This window comes from Pelophylax lessonae (assembly GCF_965119305.1).
Source record: "Pelophylax lessonae genome assembly, chromosome: 9".
Taxonomy (NCBI): Eukaryota; Metazoa; Chordata; class Amphibia; order Anura; family Ranidae; genus Pelophylax; species Pelophylax lessonae.
The window spans coordinates 175,391,003-175,416,787 of record NC_138776.1 but is presented as its reverse complement, the minus strand read 5'-3'; the positions used below and the strand labels follow the sequence as shown (position 1 = coordinate 175,416,787).

Here is a 25,785-nt window from a genome sequence, read left to right as displayed (position 1 = left end):
ATGAACAAAACCATTAAAGCGGAGTTTTTTCACTGAACATACCCCTGGGACAGTCAAGGCTAGCACATTCCACAATGGCTAGCCTCTGATCTGTCCCGGTTCGCACTTACCTTTTAGAAGAAATACTTACTTATAAAATTTCTTCCACAGCGTTTCCATCTCTCTTGTGGGCAGCTGAAGCCGGCGCGGTCCTCTTCTGTGTCTTCTTCTGTGTCTTCTTGTCCCAGAATGCGCCTGCACCGGCCCCTCTCGTCACTTCCGGTGCGGCGCCGCATTCCTCCACAGCTTCGGGGCATGCCCAGAAGCTGTTTAGCAGGGGAAGTGACGAGCGGGGCCGGTGCCGTCGCATTGATTCCTGGGAGCGATGACGTTCAGCTCCCAGGAATCAGTGCAAGCCAGGAAGTGACGGGTGAGCCGCGGCGCTGAGGGAGGAAGTGAAGACTAGGTGAGTATCTTCGATCTTCAATGTGAGTGAATTAAAAAAAAAAAATCTAACTATCCAATTCTGTTTCAGGTTAAGGAGAAGAAGCGGAAGGGCACAAAAAAAAATATCGATTTTGTGCCCGGAACTCCGCTTTAAGAACAAAGAACAAAACCATTAAAACATGATTTTCACACAAAAACAAAAACATAATAATGAATATTTACTGCAAATCAGTGTGACTTCTGCTGTTGTCTTTCAGAGACCAGTTCAGAAATGCGGGGCTTTATCTTGGCAAGTGCCACTCTCATGTCATTTTCGCAACAAAGTCTGTTCCTTTTCTTTGTTTTTATGTTCAGCATCCCCCCTTACAGCAGGCCAGGGTGAGGTGAGGTCCCGTCCCCCATAAAGATCACCGCCTTTACAGTAGGCCAGGGTGAGGGGGATCTATATGGGGGATCCCGGACCTCACCTCACCCTGGCCTGCTGTAAGGGGGAGATCTATATGGGCGACCTCTCCTCACCCTGGCTTGCTGTAAGGGGGATCTATATGGGGTACGGGACCTCACCTCACCCTGGCCTGCTGTAAGGGGGGAGATCTATATGGGGGACGGGACCTCACCTCACCCTGGCCTGCTGTAAGGGAGGATCTATATGGGGGACCCTTACAGCAGGCCAGGGTGAGGTCCCCCATATAGATCCCAGGTCCCCCATATAGATCCCCCTTACAGCAGGCCAGGATGAGGTGAGGTCCCGTCCCCCATATAGATCTCCCCCCTTACAACAGGACAGGGTGAGGTGAGGTCCCGACCCTGGCCTGCTGTAGGGGGGATCTATATGGGGGACCCCAGAGTGACCTATCCTCACCCTGGCCTGCTGTAAGGGGTGATCTATATGGGGGACCCCAGAGTGACCTAACCTCACCCTGGCCTGCTGTAAGGGGGGATCTATATGGGGGACCCCAGAGTGACCTACCCTCACCCTGGCCTGCTGTAGGGGGGGATCTATATGGGGGACCACACCTCACCCTGGCCTACTGTAAGGGGGGATCATGTCCCCCATATAGATCCCCACTTACAGCAGGCCAGGGTGAGGCGAGGTCCCGTCCCACATTTAGATCTCCCCCTTACAGCAGGCCAGGTTCCCCATAAAATAGATCCCCTTTACATAGTCTTCTCAGTGTTCTCACACAGTCAGTCAGACAGTCAGTCACTAGACTAGTACAGCCAGTACTACTCCAGTCCTACCTTTTTTTCACCTGTGTCCCGACTCCCAATCACAGGCTAGGTTTTCTTCCTGCAGGCTGCAGCACCACTGTCACCACTGGCTCTCTGGCCTCTCACCTGCCGGCTTCTTCTGCTGCTGCGGCTGCCTGGCCTGGTGGTTCTCTCCCGCGCTGCTCTGGGCGGCCGCTGCACGGGTTAGTCCCTCCCCCAGACAGTCCCTCTCTGCACCGCACGCCTGGCCTGTCTCCCCCCCCACCACTCCACAGTGGGCAACGCCGGCTCCAGCTGGATCGGATTCCGCCGGGAGCCGAGCTGCACAGCCAGCAGTTAGAGTGAGCCAGGGGCAGAGAGAGCTGCGAGTGCGAGCAGACTCAGCGGGCGGTGGCGGCCAGCCTATCATGACAGAGTGAGTGACATGACCCTGCAGAGCGGATGCGCCCCCCCAGATGTTGCGCCCGGTGCGGCCGCCCCCCCCCTGCACCCCCCACGCTACGCCACTGGATGTTATGTATTTCCATGATGACGGAGCGGAGCGGGAGCGGAAGGACATGCCCGAAACTGGAGAAATAGTCCCTGACAGCGAAGTGGTACTAGCGGAGGGTGTGCCGAACCCTTGAGACTGACCCACCGAACCCCTGGGGTTTGATCGAACCCAGGTTAAGAACCACTGTGTTAAGCCTTTCTGTCCCATTGTTGATTGTTAATGAACTCACATATTGTTAGTTCAGATTAATTCTATTTCTGTAGACAATTTAATCTGCATATTATAATATAATCAGGCAACCCCTGACCTGATGGGGTAATTTGATCAGGAGGGGGGTGTCCATGCTGTAAATAATCTGTGTGAGTTGTTCAATAAAGAGCAGGTTCCTTAACTTGTACAAGCTAAGTTGTCGGCTAGCTTTGTATGGGGGCGGCTAGGTTATTTGATATCTATGTTCAAGACTGGGAGGAAGCGGTATACTGACGGAAGTCCACAAGCACAGTGTGGGTCACGGCTCCATTACATTGGTGGCAAGCAGTGGGATTCTTTCTGCAGTCTGGGATATCCAAACCCCCACCGGGATTCAAGGTCCGGATAGCAGAAGAGGAGAGGTACAGTTATCAGCCGCCATCGAAGAGGAATTCGGAAGGAGGTTGCGAGAGATGCGGGTACAGCACAGGGGACCACTTTCAGAGAAGATCCTGCTTTGATGGTATAGTTTAATCCACTGGGAACTCTGGAAGGAAGCGCTAGCCCATGAGCAGCAACACCAGGGAAAATCCTTACCTCCTTCCAGGAAAGGTACTGGTCGCAGTACAAAGTTCAAATGGTATTTTTGTGGAGACAACCGCACAAGGAATGGAAAGCTGAGTTAAGCAGGCTGGTCCAGGGGGAGATGCAGTTGGACGAGAGCTACAGAGCCCTCCTCTGGTATGTAACCCAAGTGTGCCCATGGACAGCAGACAACGGCCCAACAGAAGGCTTTTGCTACGGCGGCCTGGGGCTGTTATTAGAGAGGCAGTCCAAGGACCCCAACTTTGGAAGAGATTTGGAGTAGCGGTTATAGGAAATTATGGATTACAGAGAAGAGATCCTGAACATCTCAGAAGTGTTCTGGGCACTGGAAGATATGGAGTTTCTGGCCATTCAGAAATGGGAGCTGGAGATCACCTACAGACGGCTGCAGACTCTGCTCAGCACCAGGGCTGGGCTCCCCTTGCCTGGGAATATCCAGAAGTGCCAGCTGACTGTTTGTAAATTCTGGCTGAAGAGTCGGCAATGTGGCACAGTTTGTGGTTTGCTCACCTGCACCCACGGTTTGGGATGCGGAGGTCTTATGGCAGATGAAGCAAGTGTTGTCTCACCTTGATGAACCTGTTTCTGCAAAGGATGAGCTTGGATGGAGGAATGCATCTGTCCAGCAGCTGGATAAAGGTACAGGAGATGAAGCAGCCTGCTCATCTTCCCAGCTCAACCACTTGTCTTCCACATATTGTTGAATATGCTGATATACTCACCTGTTATCTACAATGGGTTCTGTGTTTATACTTATGATAATGTGTATTGTACTTCAATGTTAGAAACGGACAGTATCTTCCTATTGTCTGTTTATTGAGGTGTGATGTGTATTCTGTTAAGCCTGTCTGTCCCATTGTTAATTGTTAATTAACTCACATATTGTTTCTGTCGAGATGGCTAGATAATTAGTTCAGGTTAATTCTATTTCTGTATACAATTTAATCTGCATATGTTAATGTAATCAGGCAACCCCCTGACCTGATGGGGTAATCTGATCCATATTTGTTCAATAAAGAGAAGGTTCCTTAACTTATAGTATAGTGACAGAATCCCACAAACACAGTGTGGCTCGTGGTTCTGTTACACTGCTGATAAAAACAGTATCATTAGTAGCAATCAGCATGGATTAATCAAGGATCATTCTTGCCAGACCAATCTGTTAACATTCTATGAGGCAGTAAGCTGCCATCTAGATAAAGTTAGGCCTGTGGATGTGGTATATCTGGATTTTGCAAAGACACTTGATACAGTTCCCCATAAATGTTTACGTTGAGGCCTGTCGGAATAGGGTATGTACCTGGATAGAAAACTGGTTACAGGGTAGTGTCCAAAAGGTGGTAATAAATAGTGAATACTCAGAATAGTCTAATGTGGTGAGTGGGGTCCCCCAAGAATCTGTCCTGCGACCAATTCTGTTTAAATTATTCATAAATGATATAGAAATTGGTATAAAAAGCTCAATCTCTTTGTTTGCTGACGATACAAAGCTAAGCAGGGCAATAACTTCATACCAATATGTGGAAACCATACAAGAAGATTTAAAAAAAATAATGGTGGGCTGGGCAACTACATGGCAAATGAGGGTTATTGTTGAAAAGTGTAAAGTAATGCATTTTGGGTGCTAAAAATACAAATGCAAGTTACTCACTAGGGGGAGAACCCCTTGGGGAAGCTAGGATAAAAAAAGATTTGGGGGTCCTAGCTGATGACAGTGGGACACAGTGCCTTGAAAGTGTTGACAGGAAGGGGGCAGATCACTGTAACATATGCAGACAGGGCCACAATCAACTTTTTTTGTCCCCTAAATGTTTTTTTTATTGCAAGGCGCAATACAACAGTATGCAATGGGTGTATCTCATTGTAACATATGCGGACAGGGCCGCAATCAACTTTTGTTGCTTTTTTTGTCCCCTAAATGTTTTTTTTTATTGCAAGGCGCAATTCAACAGAATGCAATGGGTGTATCTCACTGTAACATATGCAGACAGGGCCGCAATCAACTTTTTTTGTCCCCTAAATGTTTTTTTTTTATTGCAAGGCGCAATTCAACAGTATGCAATGGGTGTATCTCACTGTAACATATGCAGACAGGGACGCGATCAACTTTTTTTGTCCCCTAAATGTTTTTTTTTATTGCAAGGCGCAATTCAACAGTATGCAATGGGTGTATCTCACTGTAACATATGCAGACAGGGCCGCAATCAACTTTTTTTGTCCCCTAAATGTTTTTTTTTTATTCCAAGGCGCAATACAACAGTATTCAATGGGTGTATCTCACTGTAACATATGCAGACAGGGCCGCAATCAACTTTTTTTGTCCCCTAAATGTTTTTTTTTTATTGCAAGGCGCAATTCAATTGTATGCAATGGGTGTATCTCACTGTAACATATGCAGACAGGGCCGCAATCAACTTTTTTTGTCCCCTAAATGTTTTTTTTTATTGCAAGGAGCAATACAACAGTATGCAATGGGTGTATCTCACTGTAACATATGCAGACAGGGCCGCAATCAACTTTTTTTGTCCCCTAAATGTTTTTTTCTATTGCAAGGAGCAATACAACAGTATGCAATGGGTGTATCTCACTGTAACATATGCAGACAGGGCCGCAATCAACTTTTTTTGTCCCTAAATAGTTTTTTTTATTGCAAGGCGCAATACAACAGTATGCAATGGGTGTATCTAACTCTAATGTATGAATGAAAAACTGAAAAATTATTTTTTTACCATAAATACTGTAAAATAATTATTTTCCCCTCACATTGGTGCTTTTTGAAGAGCAGGTTAGAAAAGCAATGTCTGTCTGACATACAGTGTTTAAAGGGGGCGTCCATCTCAACCCCAACCACAAAGGGGTATTACGCCTACTTCTAACAGGTTTGCACCTTTGGCTAATAACCCTCCAGAACCAGAACGTTATATTACCAATCATCCGTATGAAAGGGATAGGGCTCCGACTCATCCAGAAGGTCAGCTATCCCATTCCCATCCTAATGGGTACCAAACATTTTTCCCCCATCAGGGAAATAATGGATATGGAAATGGATATTACCCAGACCAATACAATCAGGGATCCCAACAATGTTTTTTTCAGGGGGTTACCCCGAAAAACAAAAAAAATGTAAAAGGGGGACAAGAGGGGGGGGGGACTCCAATACAAAAAGGAAGCGGCTCTAAAGGACGGTGGGCTCTTTAATTTGAGCTCCGCCGTCATTTCTTCATGAGAGACATGTACTCAACCGTGGGTTGAAGTTTGCCCTCCCAAACCCCTTAGCAAATTCGATACTTTCATTGATCTTCAGAAATACGTCAGAAAGATGAGCATTAGGAGATATCTAACCAGTAACCCTATTCCATCTAAACAGGAATATGTTATGGGAGTGAGAAATACTCAATTTACTAATGCCTCTACGTTTAACCCCCCGGGACCTTTAGCACTGTCCTTGACTGTGTTCAGAGACCTAGTAGCCAGAGATCTAGACCAGTTACAGATCAAAAAGTGTGGAACTGATCTCACCTTTAATAGAGGCCTCAGAACACTCAAGGAACGTAAGGATATTGTTGTTAGGCCCGCTGATAAGGGGGGGGAGGGGGTTGTAATTCTTGACACAGAGGCATATGACACAGAGATGATGAGACTTTTGTCTGATCAAGATACTTATATCCCTTTAAAAGGTGATCCCACTAAGACGTATAAAACTGAACTGAAAATTTTGGTGGCGGAAGGTTTTGATAGAAAATTGCTTACCAAGAAAGTAAAGGCCTTTCTAGTACCCACAGCACCCAGGATCCCGGTGATATATTTTTTGCCTAAAGTGCATAAGGACCCTGTTTGCCCACCCGGGAGACCTATTATCAGCGGTATTGATTCCGTGACCTCCGGGGTGGGCAAATATATAGACCATTTTCTGCAACCATTGGTCTCTAAGATGCCCTCATATCTCAGGGATTCGATGCATGTCATTAACGAACTCAGCAAGATTCAGTGGAAAGAAGGTTATATTTTAGTGACTGCGGATGTTTCGTCCTTGTATACTATTATTTCCCTCGATCAGGGTTTGGAAGCGGTGTCCTACTATTTAAGTCAGGACATCCCTCTGAGCTTCCAGAAGGATTATTTAATTTCCTTGCTGAGTTTCGCGATGGCTTATAATTTGTTTTTTGGTTTAAAGGCAATTTCTATTTGCAAAATAGAGGTGTGGCCATGGGCACAAAATTTGTGCCTAATATGGCCAACCTTTTTATGGCCAAGTGGGAGGAGGATGTTGTCATGGGTATGCCTAGGCCAGAGCTAGTGCTCTGGGTTAGGTATATCGATGACATCCTCCTCCTATGGGATGGCAGTACGGACTCCTTAAAAGAGTTTATGATCACTCTCAACCAGAATGATAGAGGTATTAATTTACAATACGAGTTTACCAGCTCAGAGATTCATTTCTTGGACCTGAAAATAATGGTGCAGGAGGGTCATATCATGACATCTACCTTTTTCAAAACTACTGACAGGAACGGATTCATTGATACCACCAGCTATCATCATGCTGCGTGGCTTAGATCCGTTCCTGTCAGTCAGTTCTTGCGCCTAAAGCGTAACTGCTCATTAAGGAGTGATTTTCTTAAAGAAGCCTCCATCCTAAAAGAGAAGTTTTTGGAAAAAGGATACAGTGAGCAGGTCTTAGATGAGGCCATAGTGAGAGCGGACATGCACAATAGAGATGATTTGCTAGAGCCAAAAGCCAATGTGAAGAATGAGTCCTTTGGTTTTGCTTTTCTTTCATCCTATTCCACACAACACTTTTCGGTAAAAAAGATTCTTCGCCGCCACTAGCATATTTTGAAAAATTATGGAGTATTAGGCCCCCTGATCCCAGAGCACCTCAGGTGGTTTGTAGGGGGGTACCACCTTTAAAATTACAAGTGGCTCCTAATGTAAGAGATCCCCCTAAGCTAACATCTTTTTTTCAGACGATGGGAGGATTCTTCCCATGTAGGAAATGTGCCATTTGCAAACTAAATCACAAGAGAAGCAGGAGAGTTTGTTCCTTTACCTCAGGCTCTACGGGTCAAGAATTTACAATTAAGCCTTTCATATCTTGTACCACTAGATATGTGGTTTATTTACTTAGGTGTCCCTGTGGCCTTGACTATGTTGGCCGCACTATCCGAGAGCTTCATGTCAGACTTAAGGAGCATGTGGCCAACATAGTCAAGGGGTTTCCAAAACATAGTGTCTCAAGGCACTATGACCAGTGCCATCAAAGGAACCCTAAGGGGACGATCTTCTTGGGAATAGACAAATTCTCCAAGAATTGGAGGGGCAGCAATATGACCCGGGGGGGTCTCCAAATTGGAAACCAGCTGGATTTATAGGTTGAAATCCTATACCCCTTTAGGCCTGAATATCGAATGGGATAATAACGCATTCATTAATAATTCATGATAGTATTTTTAGAATACATTTTTTGGCTATTTTATATGTGAATTTTTATGGATGTTGCTGTTATTCAGGAATATTCTAGTCTTTTTTTCTAGTCTCCTTTTAGTCTTTATTTGTAAGAATTGTATGTGTTTTTACATGTTTTATATGGATTGTTTTTAATTAAATGTGTTTTTACGTAATCTACTGCTATGTGAAGAGGGAGTTGTGTGTTCTCTAACCTGTGGTATAGAGTGCGACCACCAGATGGAGCCGTGACCTCCGAGGTGTTGTGTGTATATTTTATGTTCAAAATGTGGTTGTTTGGTTCCACATAACATAATAACATTAAATCAATATAAGGGATTGTTATTTCTTTCTTTATTTTGTCGCATATCATATTGGCGACATGATCGAGAGGTTGTTATACCTTAGTCTATCTCTTTAACATCCGCATCCGGTCGTTGGAGCGCAAGCCGACCACTTCCGGGTATGGGTGAGAGTCAATGCTTCCGTCCAATCTCAACCGCAATATATATAGCGTCACCGACGTAGGACCACACCCCCTTGACGACATCAGTCTATGACGAAACGCGTCGGTGGATACTACGGCAACGCACACCACACGCGGGAGAGACACGGCGGCCATTTTGTCGGTAGGATGCAGCAGCATCAAACCATCGGAGGGAAGTAACACACAGTGCTCACTATCAGCGGTGATTCTGTAAGTTATTTACATTGCTTTTGGGCCAAATAAAGTTGCATAACAGGTTACACTATGAGGCGGTGTTCTGTTTCCTTTTTTTTGGGCCCTATGATGATGAGATGACGATCGTTTGATATATGCTGGGACTAAGGAGTGGAGGATTCTATTTGCCTGTGATACATACGCTATACTTAAAACGCTATATGACCTTTGTGATGAGGGTCATATATATCCGGTAAGGATCAGTGTGTACGGGTGTTTGGTGGTGGTTTTCTCCCACTGAGGATCTTCACTTCTATCCATCTAAAGATCTCCACATATATATATATATATACGGATCACCTGTGAACTGTTGTTCCTCTCTTGGATCTATATGAACATTCTGTGCAAACAGTTTTTTAAGTTAGCGGCACATTTAGAATTATACAGTCTTTAAAGTTAAATATGAAGGAAAAAATGTTTTTTCTTTTTTAAATGCAGATTAAGCACACACATATGCACTGAGGTTGCATTAAAATTTTTTGTGCAGCACCGCACGCTTAACAGTCTGATAAAAAAATTTTATTTCTCCCTTCTCCTCCTCACTTGGCTCAGGTCAGGGCATAAAGATCGCTCACTGCACCCCCACACAATACAATCAATGTAGATCGTTGTCTGATTAAAGCAGATTGTTCCTATCTATGCTTTCCATACAAGCAATCTCTCCAGCCTAGCCTTACAGTAAACTCCTATCTCTCCCTCCGGGCAAAAACATTGTTCACTGCACCCCACAAAATCAAATCAATGTAGATCGCTGTATGATAAAGCAGATTGACGCGCGGCGCTGTTTGACTCCAGCTTATATAAAGTCTGGGTCACATGCTGCACTGGCCTATCACAGCCATGCCATTAGTAGACATGGCTGTGATGGCTTCTAGGGCACACTAGTTAAACGCTTGCTGATTGGCTGCCTTGCACCTGTTGAAACCGTGCCATTAAAACAGTGCCAAAACATTAAAATAACGTTACCGAACAACGGACAGTACGCGAACATACAGTGAAATGTCCGGGTTCGGGTTCGGGTACCGAATACCCAAAAGTCCGGTACGATCACGAACAATACAGTCCAGGTTCGCTCAACCCTAACCATGATACCACAAGAAACATTTTAAAATGGTGATGCTTTGTATAAAACACCACGGGGGAGTTTTACTAAAACTGGTGCACACAGAATCTGGTGCAGCTGTGCATAGTAACTAATCGACTTCTAGGTTTTTTTGTAAAAGCTTAACTGAACAAGCTGAAGTTAGAAGCTGAATGGATACTATGCACAGTTGCACCAGATTCTGTGTGCACCAGTTTTAGTAAATATCCCCCAATATTGCAGTTGCCATTAATCTGTAAAAAAATTAGAAAATATCTCCTTTCTAAAAATTTTAAACCTCCTAATATTAAGTTAGTATGTTTGATGCGACCAACAATTTGTTAAGTATAGAACAAGTGACGAAACACAAAAACATATCAGTTGCTAAGATTTTTATTGAGCAGGGTTATTTAACCAGAGACAAAAAGATGTAGAATTTAACAGTGTACAATGAGATGAGTGTAGTTTATTTTGCAGAGAAGTAAATAAATAGCTTAGATTATAGGCACATGATGTCTTCATTTATCACAGCAGAAATGTCCATGTCCATGACAAGGATCACACGGATCAGGACAGCAGGGGACAACACAAGGGTTGCATGGATTGCATGGATCTGCCAAGAAAAAAAAACCTTAATTAGTCATATATTACATCCCAACCCATTCATGACCAGAGGCCATTGAAGCCTTAGTGCTCAGAATGAGTTTAGCAGCATTAATAGGTGCTGATTCTCTTGACCGTAACTCTATTTTACCTACCTTAAACATTCTTTACTAAGAACCTTACTAAGAACCTATTACATGACCTGTTTTAATAAATACTTTGCTCTGAATTCATTATAAGATGACAAATCAACAACAATGGATAAAAAACTGTTTAAAAAAAAATAACATTTAATTATTTACCATTGCAATTTTTTCTGCAAACTGTAATGCTATCTAACACTTCATCTTGACTGCCCAGAGAAACAAGCACAGTAGCTTCTACAGGATGAAGAAGTTTGAAACTTCTGGTGACCACCATGACTGGCTGTCATAATGATAACATGATGGAAACACCTTACTAATTGGTTCCTGATCATTTAAGCCTTGTTTACATTTGCATTTGGGAGGTGGTAAAAACATGTGGCTGATCTGCATTTTTACTGCCTCCTAATGGATGCCCCTTAGGCTGTTAGGGCAGGTGATCAGATGCCGAAGCCGCAATCCTTTACACTAGGAAAAAGTATAAACCCAAACGGGGTTGTGTCATAAATGTGCAATGCACAGAGCTGGTGTGGGTTGTTAGGGGTTAAAACAGACAGTGAGGAGGTAATAAAACTTCTCCTAGCTATCCACCACAATCTGTTTTTCAGAGAGCCAAACTGTGTGCAAATAAGCACCTAATCTGAAGCCTGTGGCTGTAATAAGCCCCAGAATTAGTAGAGGGTAGAAATGTGCACTCCTAGTTCACAGCTGCAGTATAGAGTAACATCATTTTCATGGTAAGGATAGCTGAGGATCTTATCTACAGAATGTAGATGAAGAGTACATAATGCATATCATTTACAGAGGTTTGCAAAACAATCCATATTAGAGTCATTTTGGCAAAGAGTACCAACCCCCTAATTTTTGTTTTTTGAACAAGAGCAAACTCTTTAATATTGTAAAAAGAGGAAACCTACAAGTGACAGTGCAACAAACACCGTCAATGCATTATATATAGTGACAACGTCATGCAGGTTTAGGACATTAAATGAACAGTATTCGTACTACCATAGGAAAAGTTACAAACATGTAAAAGTTATTAGCACTGATATACAAACTCTATCAATTGCATCCAATGATATACAAATAGTCAAAAGGGGAGAAGCAAATGAATCAAGCTGCCCTGTCAGAGACCTGGGTGAAAATCATGCACAGGGTGTCTAAGGAGTGACCACAAGGGTGGGAACTACTCCTCCTATATACAAGTTGAAGAATTTTCAAACTGCCTATTCCAAATCTTGTGAGGGCCCTAATCTGTTGTTGAATTGTCCAGGGGGGCTTCTCTAAGTCAGAGCCTGGCAATCATCATTCTGGCCATAAAGAGTAACTCCTTTAGGAAAATGCGGAGGTGTTTTTCTTTCTTGGGCAAAGACAGCAGACATTGCTTGAGGCAAAGGGTAAGGGGGGAGCCCATCCGATAATGGAGAAAATTGACCACCTGCATCCAGTACCTTTGAATATAGGGATAGTACCATAAAAAATGGTAAAATGTGCCCCTAGGCTAAGCACATCTTGGGCATGATGGATTTTGAATAGCTGTTAAGTAGTACCTGTGGGGTATGTATAGGTGAGTTAGTCGGTCAGAGAGCTTGGGAGAGACTAATCTGCAGTTGTTTCAGACCTCATCCCTGTCTTCATCTACTATTTCCCCATCTTCAGCTTTCCAACACGCTTTTAGTTGGTAGGCCAGTGTAGTAGCATCAGGAAACAATAGATAATTATAAAATGTGGAAATACGTTTCTTGGGGTCCTGACCGTTAATTACCTCTAATAAATGTAAGGAATCAAGACTGGGAATGGAGTCCCCAAATTAGGTATTGATCGCATGGTGAAGTTGAAGGTACCAGAAACACATGTGGTTAGGTAGTCCAAATCCATTCCTGAGTTCCTGGAATGATTTTACCCCATGTGAGAGGTAGATGACCCCCCTAATAATCCAAATGTCATATTCAGGTACCAACAACACCTCAGGCTGATATGAATTATCCCACAGGGGTGTATGAGCATGAAATGGAGAGGCTTTCGTGTGTTTCATGGCCAACTGCCAAATTTGGCGGTGGTGGAATAGCATCTGTAGAAGGTGGGGTGAACCAACCCCCTAATTTTTAATCAATTTGCAATCATGTTTAGTTCCATGTTGCATTTATGTGCCAGAGGTATGGTGATACAAAACTATACTATTTTTACCCACTGTGTTGCAACTGGTAGGAAAAGGTTGCAGCATTGCTACATACATGTGGAGAATGTGTATGACTTTTAATTTCTGTCATCAAAAAGCCACCTATAAAAAGCCTGTTTAAAAGCCACCTATAAAAGAAACAACTCAAAATGTGCACTGTTTGTGATCAGTGAAGAATCCCCTTTCTCGTTGATGGGAGGTTTGGCATATTTTAAAGTCTATACTGTTCGTCCATTATCCTAAATACTTTAAACAATAATCTATTGCTCCTCTTACCTTGTTGGTGAACACAGACGGTGCCATGGTGATGATGGTGAGGCTTACATGCTAAAGAGATACAAGCATATATTAAAGAGGAATACCAGACAACCGATAAAGTTAACCAAATAACATATAATGCTCGGTCAAATATTGCAACCATGGCTGCATCTCCATAATTTATGTTTAATTTAATTATCTACTGCAACTGGAGTTCATCGCGTTTTTCTCAGTGGTACTGGAGCCACCATGACAGGGTTGTCTACTTCATATCTGACCTCTGCAATCTAATACCTCTTCCAGCTTATTTTTACATGTTATGATATTATAAATTATGTAACCGAACTTACAAAATATAATCTAAGGCTGTTTTTTCCTGGAGAAAAATTATTTTGCTCAAAAATTAACTCTGGGTTTACTTTTACTTTAAATAGCATATTTGGGCCAACAGAGTTCCCAGTACCGCTGCAGGAATGCAGCTGATGCTAAATACAGTTTATAGAGCTCTGACAGCAGCCGCATAAAATGGTAATGGAAATAGTTTGTTTGGGCCAGCTTATTTGTGTATTTAATATAAAAGTAAACCTAGATAACCAGTCCAGCTAAAATGAAATTACAGTTATTGATACGATAAGTTATAACTGACACACTTGCCTACCCAAACAATTTTAGTAGGAAATTAAAAGAAGGAAAGAATTTTACAGTGGAGGGAATTCATTGAACCTTTCTACGTTAATTAATGCACAGTATAAAAATGATATAATTTATAAACACAACACTTACGGTCTTGGCATGGATCTTTGCAAACTACTACGGTTTGGCAAGGGTTGCATGGATCTTTGCAGACTACTACGTTTTGGCAAGGGTTGCATGGATCTTGGCATTGGATCTTCTGGGTAACACATTTCCCTTTGATTCCAGACATATCTGCTTTTAAATTTGGTTTCCTTCTTAGAATATTCTGAAGAGATTTTTCGGTTGTTTGAATAATCTAGGATGGCACCTTTTTATATATACTGTGAGTGGAGGTGGAATTAGAACACATTCCACCACTGGCTGGTTATAACAGATTTACAGGGTGTTGAAACGCTGTCCACATGCTTATCATTTACTAGTTTGTTTGGTCTTTATTTAGCACTTTGCTAATTATTTAGCTACATTCTATGATTTTAACTTTGGAATTTTTTTTTGTTCTTTTTAATTCCTTTTTAATTGTTTTATATACTGATGCATAGTTTTATTTGGGGTTTGCGTGCAAATTAAAACATTGTGGTATTAGTCATTTTTATATTGCAGCATGTTGCTCATATTAAAACATGTGCAATATTACTCAAAAAGGTAAACATGTTTGCTTATAGGGGTCTTGAATATTCAGAAGTACGTCATTAGTTGTCCTTTGTTTTGCTCTATTCACTTTCACCAATTAGTGCCGGTTCACATTTGTGCGATGACAGAGTGTAGTATGGTAAGCAACGGGTTAAGTTGCTGTCTGCAAAATGTTACAATTATGTATATGTCTGGGAGCTGGGTGTGGCTGAAGTTAGTTGCATGCTGATGTGCAGTGAATAAAGAAGCAACCTGTACAGCCTGTCTGTGTTAATACACTACATTTTGGCGACGAGGATGGCTAGCTTTCTGGATTTACCGGCTATCGGACCGTTTGATGTGTCTGGAGACCACACTACTCTCTCACAGCGCTGGGACAAGTGGAAGAAGGGGTTTCAGTTCTATGTTATAGCCACAGGAGTGACTGCACCTGCTCAGAAGAGAGCCATGCTGCTGCATCTAGCTGGACCTCAAGTTCAGGACATTTTTGAAACCCTGGGAGCAACAGGGGAAGATTCAGACTATGAGACAGCTATGAATAGACTGAGTGAGTACTTTGAGCCAAAGAAAAATATTCCCTATGAAAGATATAAGTTTAGACAGGCTGTGCAAGAACTGGGAGAAACCACAGACAGTTATGTGACTAGGCTGAAATATCTGGCAAAGTCTTGTGATTTTGGGACTGTAACTGAGGAGATAATCAGAGATCAGGTCATAGAGAAATGCACATCTGTGCACCTCAGGAGGAGATTATTGTGAGAACCTAGTCTCACACCTACTAGTCTGCAGGAGATTGCAAGAGCCATTGAACTGTCTGAGCTCCAGGCTCTGCATATTGAAACCAAGAACACTGCATCTGTCAATACAGTCTCCAAACCTACCTATAATAATAGGAATATCTGGAGTAGGAAAGAGAGTTTTCCAAAGAGGACTTTACATATCACCTGCAATAAATGTGGCAGGGCGGGACACACAAGTCAGGACTGCACTGTGGTACAGAATAAAATGTGCTTTGCTTGTGGAAAGACAGGTCATTTTGCAGCTGTGTGTAGAAGTACAACCAGAGATAACAAAACCAAAGGACAATCTGCACAAGTAAATGTTATAGCTGAGGATAAAGAGAGTGCTCCTGACTGTGAATTTATATTCTCCCTGTGTTCTCTGCAAGCCGGGACATTAACCATTAAGATTGGAAATACAGATGTGTCAGTGTTGATTGACTCTGGAGCTACATGCAATGTTATGGACTTGGCTTCTTGGCACAGTCTTAATGGCAGAGAAAATCACCTTAAATTGTGTAACACCACTAAACAGATTTATACTTATGGCTCCAGTACACCACTGCAACTTAAAGGCAAATTTTATACCTCTGTTCAAACACATGAGACTGGTCCTCCATTGCAGACCGAATTCTATGTTGTAGATGGCACAGGGTCGCCTCTGCTTGGTCGTCAAACCGCAATGGCACTAGGGGTGTTACAGATTGGCCGTGATGTAGGCAGCGCAAGAGTGAATATGGTGTCTCCTGCTATTTCTGCATTGAAAGAGGAATTTAAAGATTGCTTCTCTGGGTTTGGAAAATTAAAGGATTTTCAGTTGGAGCTTCACATTGATCCACATGTAAAGCCTATTGCACAGCCAGTACGCAGACTTCCTTATAGCCTGAGATCACCTGTTGAGCACAAACTGGCAGAGCTGCTAGACCTTGACATTATTGAACCTGTGGAAGGGCCCACTCCGTGGGTATCGCCGTTAGTTGTTGTGCCAAAGGGCACAGATATTCGGATTTGTGTGGACATGAGATGTGCTAACCAAGCTGTGCAGAGAGAGAGACATCCAATTCCCACTATTGAAGATGTTCTACATGCAATGAATGTAGAAGTGTCTTCAGTAAACTGGATTTGAAATGGGGTTATCATCAGATTGAATTGACCCCAGCATCTAGAGTCATCACTACATTTGCAAGCCATAAAGGTCTTTTTAGATACAAGAGGTTGATGTTTGGCGTATCGTCCGCACCGGAGGCCTATCAACATGTGATTCAGCAAGTGCTACATGGTTGTGAAGGCACGCATCACATTTCTGATGATAATTGTGTGGGGAACAAACACACAGGAGCACGATGAACGTCTCCGTGCAGTGCTAAATCGCTTGAAGGAGAAAGGGTTAACATTAAATGAGAAGAAATGCACATTTCAAATGAATAAAATGACTTTTATGGGCCATGTGCTGTCTGACAGGGGCATTGGTCCGGAGGACTGTAAAATTAAAGCTGTGTCTGATGCCAGAAATCCTGAAAACCCTGCAGTTTTCTTGGGCTAGTGAATTACTGTGCCAAGTTTATTCCAGATATGGTGACTGTCAGTGAACCTTTGAGAGTGTTGACTCGCAAAGCAGTCCCTTGGAAGTGGGGCCTTTTGGAACAAGGTGCATTTGATGAACTTAAGAGACGGCTGACTTGCGCCACAACTTTGGCTTATTTCAATCCTACTGCACACACCCAAGTTATTGTCGATGCTAGCCCTGTGGGGTTAGGCGCCATCTTGGTTCAGAGACAATGCACAGGCGATTACAGGCCTATTCAGTATGCAAGCAGATCCCTCACTGATGTAGAGAGACGTTATTCTCAGACCGAGAAAGAAGCTTTGGCTGTTGTTTGGGGATGTGAAAGGTTTCACACCTATCTCTACGGCCTTGATTTTGAAATCATCACAGACCACAAGCCTCTGGAAGTGATATATTCGCCACGCTCAAAACCATCTGCCAGGATTGAGAGATGGGTTCTCAGATTGTTACCATATCGCTTTACAGTGCGGTACAGACCTGGACCGACTAATGCGGCAGATGCACTTTCCAGATTGCCTCAGTCTTCTGCACCTGTTCATAACCTGGCAGAAGAGTACATTCGTTTTGTGGCTACTAACGCCATGCCTCAGGCATTGACACCGCGGGAGGTTGAAGAATTGTCATCTGTGGATCCGGAAATTGCTCGGTTGAGAAAATGTGAAAGACAAGGGGTTTGGGTGGATTGTGACCCAAGCTATCACAGAATCAAACAAGAGCTGAGTATTGCAGGACAACTAGTTCTACGTGGCAATCGTATTGTAATGCGTAAAGACTTACGGAAATGTACATTACATTTAGCCCATGAGGGCCATCAAGGCATTGTACGCACCAAACAAAGATTACGTGAGAAAGTCTGGTGGCCAGGAATTGACAAGGATGTGGAACGTTTGGTTTCTTCATGTCGAGCATGTCAGTTGGTGGGCAGCAAACCTAAACCAGAACCAGTAACTCACACTGTTCTACCTGAGGGACCATGGGAAGATTTGGCCATTGATCTGTGCGACATTCCATCTGGACACCATCTTTTAGTTGTTGTGGACTATTATTCAAGGTGGCAAGAGGTGGTAGTTCTCACTAAAGCTACATCATCAACTGTAATTGAGGGGTTAGAGAGCATTTTTGCATCTCATGGGTTGCCTAAACGGATTGTGAGTGATAATGGTGCCCAATTTACTTCTCAGGAATTTCAGGATTATCTGAAATCAAATGCTATTGAACATCATCGTACAACTCCATACTGGCCACAGGCTAACGGGGAAGTGGAACGCCAGAATCGAACCTTGCTGAAAGCTTTGCGGATTGCTCATTTAGAGAGAAGAGACTGGAAAAAGGAACTGTGGCGTTTTCTTTTGGCTTATCGCACAACTCCGCATACTGTCACTGGCGTTAGTCCTGCGGAACTTCTTTGTGGTCGCAAATTCAGGACAAAATTGCCAGACATTGGGGGTCCTCCTACAAGTCAGAAACCTTTTCGGCATATTGATGAGGAAAGGAAGATCCGGGCTGAACAGTATGCAAACCACCGCCGCCATTGTCAACCTAGTGGCCTTCAACAGGGTGATAAGGTGTTGCTTCAAAGTGATCGGTTCAACAAACTGGCTCCGTCCTTTGAACCTGAGCCTTATGTTGTAAAGGAGAAAAGAGGTACTCAAGTGGTTTTAGAGGATTTAGATGGACACACAAAAGTGCGTAATTCCTCATTTGTGAAGAAATTTATTGAGTCAGAAGGTCAAGTATCGGAAGATGGCGAAACAGGCAAAGAGTAGTGATGATACTGCCAGTGATCCAGACTTCAATCCACAACCATCCACATCGGAATGGCCAAGAGAAAAACGAGCAACAAATCCACCGGCCTACCTTAAGGACTATGTGTATAGTCAGGAGTTTATAGTTTAAATTTTTAGTTGTTCATCCATGCATTTTGTTAATCTTATTAATACGTTGTGCATGTTATGTTTTATTCAAAGAGAGGAGGGAATGTAGTATGGTAAGCAACTGGTTAAGTTGCTGTCTGCAAAATGTTACAATTATGTATATGTCTGGGAGCTGGGTGTGGCTGAAGTTAGTTGCATGCTGATGTGCAGTGAATAAAGAAGCAACCTGTACAGCCTGTCTGTGTTAATACACTACACAGAGATCGCACGTAATTCGGAGCGCACTGCTCCTTAAATTACATGCGATCTCTGTGCGGTGCAAATTTCAGCCATACAGTTTGTATGGTTGAATTCCCACCGCAATCGCACTAAAAGACGCACAGGACCCTTTTTTTTGTCCGCAGCAGAATCAGATAGCATGGTGGTTCACACTAGTGCGATCTGATTCTGTGCCAACTTATAGATTGCACTGCGATATGTGATCCGATCTGGGGCTGTCGTTAACTTTTAATTGACACCCCCAGCATATCGCATATGGCAGTGTGAACTGCCAGGGGTGCGGATGCGATGCGGGAACACGCTGTATATTCGCAGCGTTCCCGCATCGCACAAATGTGAACGGGCACTTAGTGTATAGTCAGTATGACACATCTTGACACAAACAATCAGCATTTTCAGAATGAGGCCAGCCATGGCAACCTTGGATCTCATCTTCATGACAAGTGTAATCTAACAACTTGGCTGATAAAGTCCGCTGACTACAGACACCAATAGCTTGGGATTAAATATGCATTCACAGCTGAGTTAGAAAAGTGATGGTTCCTTTCATGCCCCCATACCCCCCCCCCCCCCCAGGCACATTCATACAGAATATTATAATTCAGTCATAGAAAACATAGAAAGCAAACTACTTTTGCTGTGTTCTCTTTAGGAAAAAAATAAAAAAATAAGCTCTGTATATCTTCTGTCATTATTACACCCTTTATTAATTGTTTGCATTTTAACCACTTATGTAAACAAAGCAGGCGGCTCTTCAGCCAGAGAGGCAGGGAAAGATCGTGTGATTCAGCTAAGCTGAATCACCAATCTCTCTCTGCCTCGGTCCAACCCATCCCCCCCACACAGTTAGTAAGCACAATAGGGAATACATTTAACCCTTTGATCACCCCCAGTGTTAACCCCTTCCCTGCCAGTGTCATTTATACAGTAATAGTGGATATTATTTAGCACTGATTACTGTATTAATGTCACTGGTCCCCAAAAAATGTCAGTTAGGGGTCTGATCTGTCCGCCGCAATGTCGCAGTCCTGATAAAAATCGCTGATGGCCACCATTACTAATAAATAAGATAAAAAATAAAAAGTCCATAAATGTATCCTGTAGTTTGTAAACGTTATAACTTTTGCGCAAACCAATTAATATATGCTTTTTGGGATTAATATGTAGCAGAATACAAATTGGCCTAAACTGATAAAAAAATTAGATTTTTTACAATTTTTAATTGGGAATGTTTTATAGCAGAAAGTTAAAAAATATTGTGTTTTTTTCAAAATGGTCTCTCTTATTTTGTTTATAGCGCAAAATCTAAAAATCGCAGAGGTGATCAAAGACCACCAAAAGAAAGTTCTATTTGTAGGAAAAAAAATAACATCAATTTTATTTGGGTACGACCACGCAATTGTCAGTTAAAGCAATGCAGTGCCGAATTGCAAAAAATGTCCTGGTCATTAAGGGGGTAAAACCTTCCGGAACTGAAGTGGTTAATAGTGAAACAAAAATATGTATAAATACCTGTAAAAACCTTTAAAAACTTAATACTATATTACTGCCCTCTAAACTTAAATTCATGCATTTTCTATTTGAGCAGCAAATTGATGGAACAGCATGTAAGATGTGCTCTGCAAAGTATGGGGCCAAAGCTAGAGGTGAGCACAGCTTATGAAGGCCAGTATCCACCCTGTATCTGTGATATTATGCTGCTGAGGCTTGTCTTGGAGGTGGAAAGAGAGTCCTGGGCTTCAAAGTGTTTTTAAACTCGAGTTATCTGTCCCTCTTTTGCATAGGCAGGGAACACTAACAGCCATAAATTACTTTAAAAGTAAAGTTGTTGTTGTTGTTGTTGTCAAGCAACTGATCAGCATAGAGAGAGGAACACATGCAAGACTGATACTGCACTTCATTCTGAATGCCCTGGTTGCCAGAGCATGTAATTGTTTAAGCGATGTCACATGACATATGACGTGCTGTGGATGTAGCTTCGTCGCAACTTGGTCCGTGTCGTGGAAATGAGAATCATAATCACATGACCTAATAAGTAATCCCTGTATAGTAAAACACTTAACATAGTATACAGTATACATATACTATAGTAATATCTTTAATATACAGTAGTACAATGTAATACATGCAATACTTATCTAAATGGGAGCATGAGCACTGTGGTGCCAACAAACCATAGGCTCTATGTTACCACCAGGAAGGAGGAAGCATTAAGAATGACAGGGTCGCCAGGTACAACCACTTCTGGACCGGAAGGATTTACCCCCTTAATGACCAGGCCATTATTTGCAATACGGCACTGTGTAAATTTAACTGACAATTGTGCGGTCATGCGATGCTGAACCCAAATAAAATCAGTGTCCCTTTTTCCCCAACAAATAGAGCTTTCTTTTGGTGGTATTTGATCACCTCTTCAATTTTTATTTTTTGCGCTATAAACAAAAAAAGAGCGACAATTCTGAAAAAAAAAAACAATAATTTTTACTTTCTGCTATACAACATTATCCCCCCCCCCCCCAACAAAAAAAAATATTTTAATTATAAATTTTTCATCCTTTTAGGCCAATTTGTTTTCTGCTACATATTTTTAGTAAAAAAAAAAATTGCAATAAGCGTATTTGATTGGTTTGCGCAAAAGTTATCGCAACTACAAACTAGGAGAAAGATTTGTCATTTTTTATATATATGCGGCAGGTGGCCGGTAAAAAAGAAAAAAAAATTAAACTTTACAATCACTTTAACATACACTCCACAATCAGTTTGCATGGACAGGTTGTGATTTTGATGCAGTGCGAATTTGCAGCAAATTCGCTATGAATTTGCACTGCATCTAGTGTGAACTGGCCCTTAGTTAGCTGTGCTTCAAATAGATCTCTGGGTGCCAAAAGCCTGTGTCAGACATGCATGCTAATTCACACTAATCTGCACATGCTTTAGTTAGTCTAACATCAATAGTTTGTAAACTATTGGAAGGGATGATAAGGGACTATATCCAAGAATCTGCTTGTGACAGTACTCACAATATCATCAGCTCAACCACCTGTCTTCCACACATGATTGAATATGCTGATATACTCACCTGTTATTTACAATGGATTCTGTGTTTACACTTATGATAATGTGTGTTGTACTACAATGTCAGAAACGGACAGTCTGTCACTGGTGGTCTCTTCCTGAGGTGTGATGTGTATTCTGTTAAGCCTGTCTGTCCCATTGTTGATTGTTAATGAACTCACATATTGTTAGTTCAGATTAATTCTATTTCTGTAGACAATTTCATCTGCATATGATAATATAATCAGGCAACCCCTGACCTGATGGGGTAATTTGATCAGGAGGGGGTGTCCATGCTGTAAAAAATCTGTGTGAGTTGTTCAATAAAGAGCAGGTTCCTTAACGTGTACAAGCTAAGTTGTCGGCTAGCTTTGTATGGGGGTGGCTAGGTTATTTGATATCTATGTTCAAGACTGGGAGGAAGCGGTATACTGACGGAAGTCCACAAGCACAGTGTGGGTCACGGCTCCATTACATTGGTGGCATGCAGTGGGATGCTTTCTGCAGTCTGGGACATCCAAACCCCCACCGGGATTCAAGGTCCGGATAGCAGAAGAGGAGAGGTACAGTTATCAGCCGCCATCGAAGAGGAATTCGGAAGGAGGTTGCGAGAGATGCGGATACAGCACAGGGGACCACTTTCAGAGAAGATCCTGCTTTGATGGTATGGTTTAATCCACTGGGAACTCTGTAAGGAAGCGCTAGCCCATGAGCAGCAACACCAGGGAAAATCCTTACCTCCTTCCAGGAAAGGTACTGGTCGCAGTACAAAGTTCAAATGGTATTTTTGCGGAGACAACCGCACAAGGAATGGAAAGCTGAGTTAAGCAGGCTGGTCCAGGGGGAGATGCAGTTGGACGAGAGCTACAGAGCCCTCCTCTGGTATGTAACCCAAGTGTGCCCGTGGACAGCAGACAACGGCCCAACAGAAGGCTTTTGCTACGGCGGCCTGGGGCTGTTATTAGAGAGGCAGTCCAAGGACCCCAACTTTGGAAGAGATTTGGAGTAGCGGTTAGAGGAAATTATGGATTACAGAGAAGAGATCCTGAACATTTCAGAAGTGTTCTGGGCACTGGAAGATATGGAGTTTCTGGCCATTCAGAAATGGGAGCTGGAGATCACCTACAGACGGCTGCAGACTCTGCTCAGCACCAGGGCTGGGCTCCCCTTGCCTGGGAATATCCAGAAGTGCCAGCTGACTGTTTGTAAATTCTGGCTGAAGAGTCGGCAATGTGGCACAGTTTGTGGTTTGCTCACCTGCACCCACGGTTTGGGATGCGGAGGTCTTATGGCAGATGAAGCAAGTGTTGTCTCACCTTGATGAACCTGTTTCTGCACAGGATGAGCTTGGATGGAGGAATGTATCTGTCCAGCAGCTGGATAAAGGTACAGGAGATGAAGCAGCCTGCTCATCTTCCCAGCTCAACCACTTGTCTTCCACATATTGTTGAATATGCTGATATACTCACCTGTTATCTACAATGGGTTCTGTGTTTATACTTATGATAATGTGTATTGTACTTCAATGTTAGAAACGGACAGTATCTTCCTATTGTCTGTTTATTGAGGTGTGATGTGTATTCTGTTAAGCCTGTCTGTCCCATTGTTAATTGTTAATTAACTCACATATTGTTTCTGTCGAGATGGCTAGATAATTAGTTCAAGTTAATTCTATTTCTGTATACAATTTAATCTGCATATGTTAATGTAATCTGGCACCCCCCTGACCTGATGGGGTAATCTGATCAGGAGGCGGATGTCCATATTTGTTCAATAAAGAGAAGGTTCCTTAACTTATAGTATAGTGACAGAATCCCACAAACACAGTGTGGGTCGTGGTTCTGTTACACTGCTGATAAAAACAGTATCATTAGTAGCAATCAGCATGGATTAATCAAGGATCATTCTTGCCAGACCAATCTGTTAACATTCTATGAGGCAGTGAGCTGCCATCTAGATAAAGTTTGGCCTGTGGATGTGGTATATCTGGATTTTGCAAAGACACTTGATACAGTTCCCCATAAATGTTTACGTTGCAGCCTGTCGGAATAGGGTATGTACCTGGATAGAAAACTGGTTACAGGGTAGTTTCTAAAAGGTGGTAATAAATAGTGAATACTCAGAATAGTCTCAATATTAGACTCAAAAATATGTGGTCAGTGGGGTCCCCCAAGAATCTGTCCTTCGACCAATTCTGTTTAAATTATTCATAAATGATATAGAAATTGGTATAAAAAGCTCAATCTCTTTGTTTTCTGACGATACAAAGCTAAGCAGGGCAATAACTTCATACCAATATGTGGAAACCATACAAGAAGATTTAAAAAAAATAATGGTGGGCTGGGCAACTACATGGCAAATGAGGGTTATTGTTGAAAAGTGTAAAGTAATGCATTTTGGGTGCTAAAAATACAAATGCAAGTTACTCACTAGGGGGAGAACCCCTTGGGGAAGCTAGGATGAAAAAAGATTTGGGGGTCCTAGTTGATGACAGTGGGACACAGTGCCTTGAAAGTGTTGACAGGAAGGGGGCAGATCACTGTAACATATGCAGACAGGGCCGCAATCAACTTTTTTTGTCCCCTAAATGTTTTTTTTATTGCAAGGCGCAATACAACAGTATACAATGGGTGTATCTCATTGTAACATATGCGGACAGGGCCGCAATCAACTTTTGTTGCTTTTTTTGTCCCCTAAATGTTTTTTTTTATTGCAAGGCGCAATTCAACAGAATGCAATGGGTGTATCTCACTGTAACATATGCAGACAGGGCCGCAATCAACTTTTTTTGTCCCCTAAATGTTTTTTTTTTATTGCAAGGCGCAATTCAACAGTATGCAATGGGTGTATCTCACTGTAACATATGCAGACAGGGACGTGATCAACTTTTTTTGTCCCCTAAATGTTTTTTTTTATTGCAAGGCGCAATTCAACAGTATGCAATGGGTGTATCTCACTGTAACATATGCAGACAGGGCCGCAATCAACTTTTTTTGTCCCCTAAATGTTTTTTTTATTGCAAGGCGCAATACAACAGTATGCAATGGGTGTATCTCACTGTAACATATGCAGACAGGTCCGCAATCAACTTTTTTTGTCCCCTAAATGTTTTTTTTTTATTGCAAGGCGCAATTCAAAAGTATGCAATGGGTATATCTCACTGTAACATATGCAGACAGGGCCGCAATCAACTTTTTTTGTCCCCTAAATGTTTTTTTTTTTATTGCAAGGAGCAATACAACAGTATGCAATGGGTGTATCTCACTGTAACATATGCAGACAGGGCCGCAATCAACTTTTTTTGTCCCTTAAATGTTTTTTTTTTTATTGCAAGGCGCAATTCAACAGTATGCAATGGGTGTATCTCACTGTAACATATGCAGACAGGGCTGCAATCAACTTTTTTTGTCCCCTAAATGTTTTTTTTTATTGCAAGATGCAATACAACAGTATGCAATGGGTTTATCTCACTGTAACATATGCAGACAGGGCCGCAATCAACTTTTTTTGTCCCTAAATAGTTTTTTTATTGCAAGGCGCAATACAACCG

The 25,785-nt window shown here is 42.5% G+C and overlaps 1 long non-coding RNA gene and 1 pseudogene across 2 annotated transcripts in view; both read right to left on the bottom strand.

Moving 5' to 3' along the window:
* Positions 1-25,785, bottom strand: part of LOC309564720 — a 626,554-nt gene that overhangs the window by 181,345 nt on the left and 419,424 nt on the right. The window lies entirely within an intron of this gene.
* On the bottom strand, positions 10,692-14,401 carry LOC309562604 (annotated as a pseudogene). Its single transcript has 3 exons — positions 14,140-14,401; positions 13,375-13,425; positions 10,692-10,786 (listed from the first exon to the last, which is right to left on the bottom strand). The product of its transcript is annotated as an uncharacterized misc_RNA (transcript).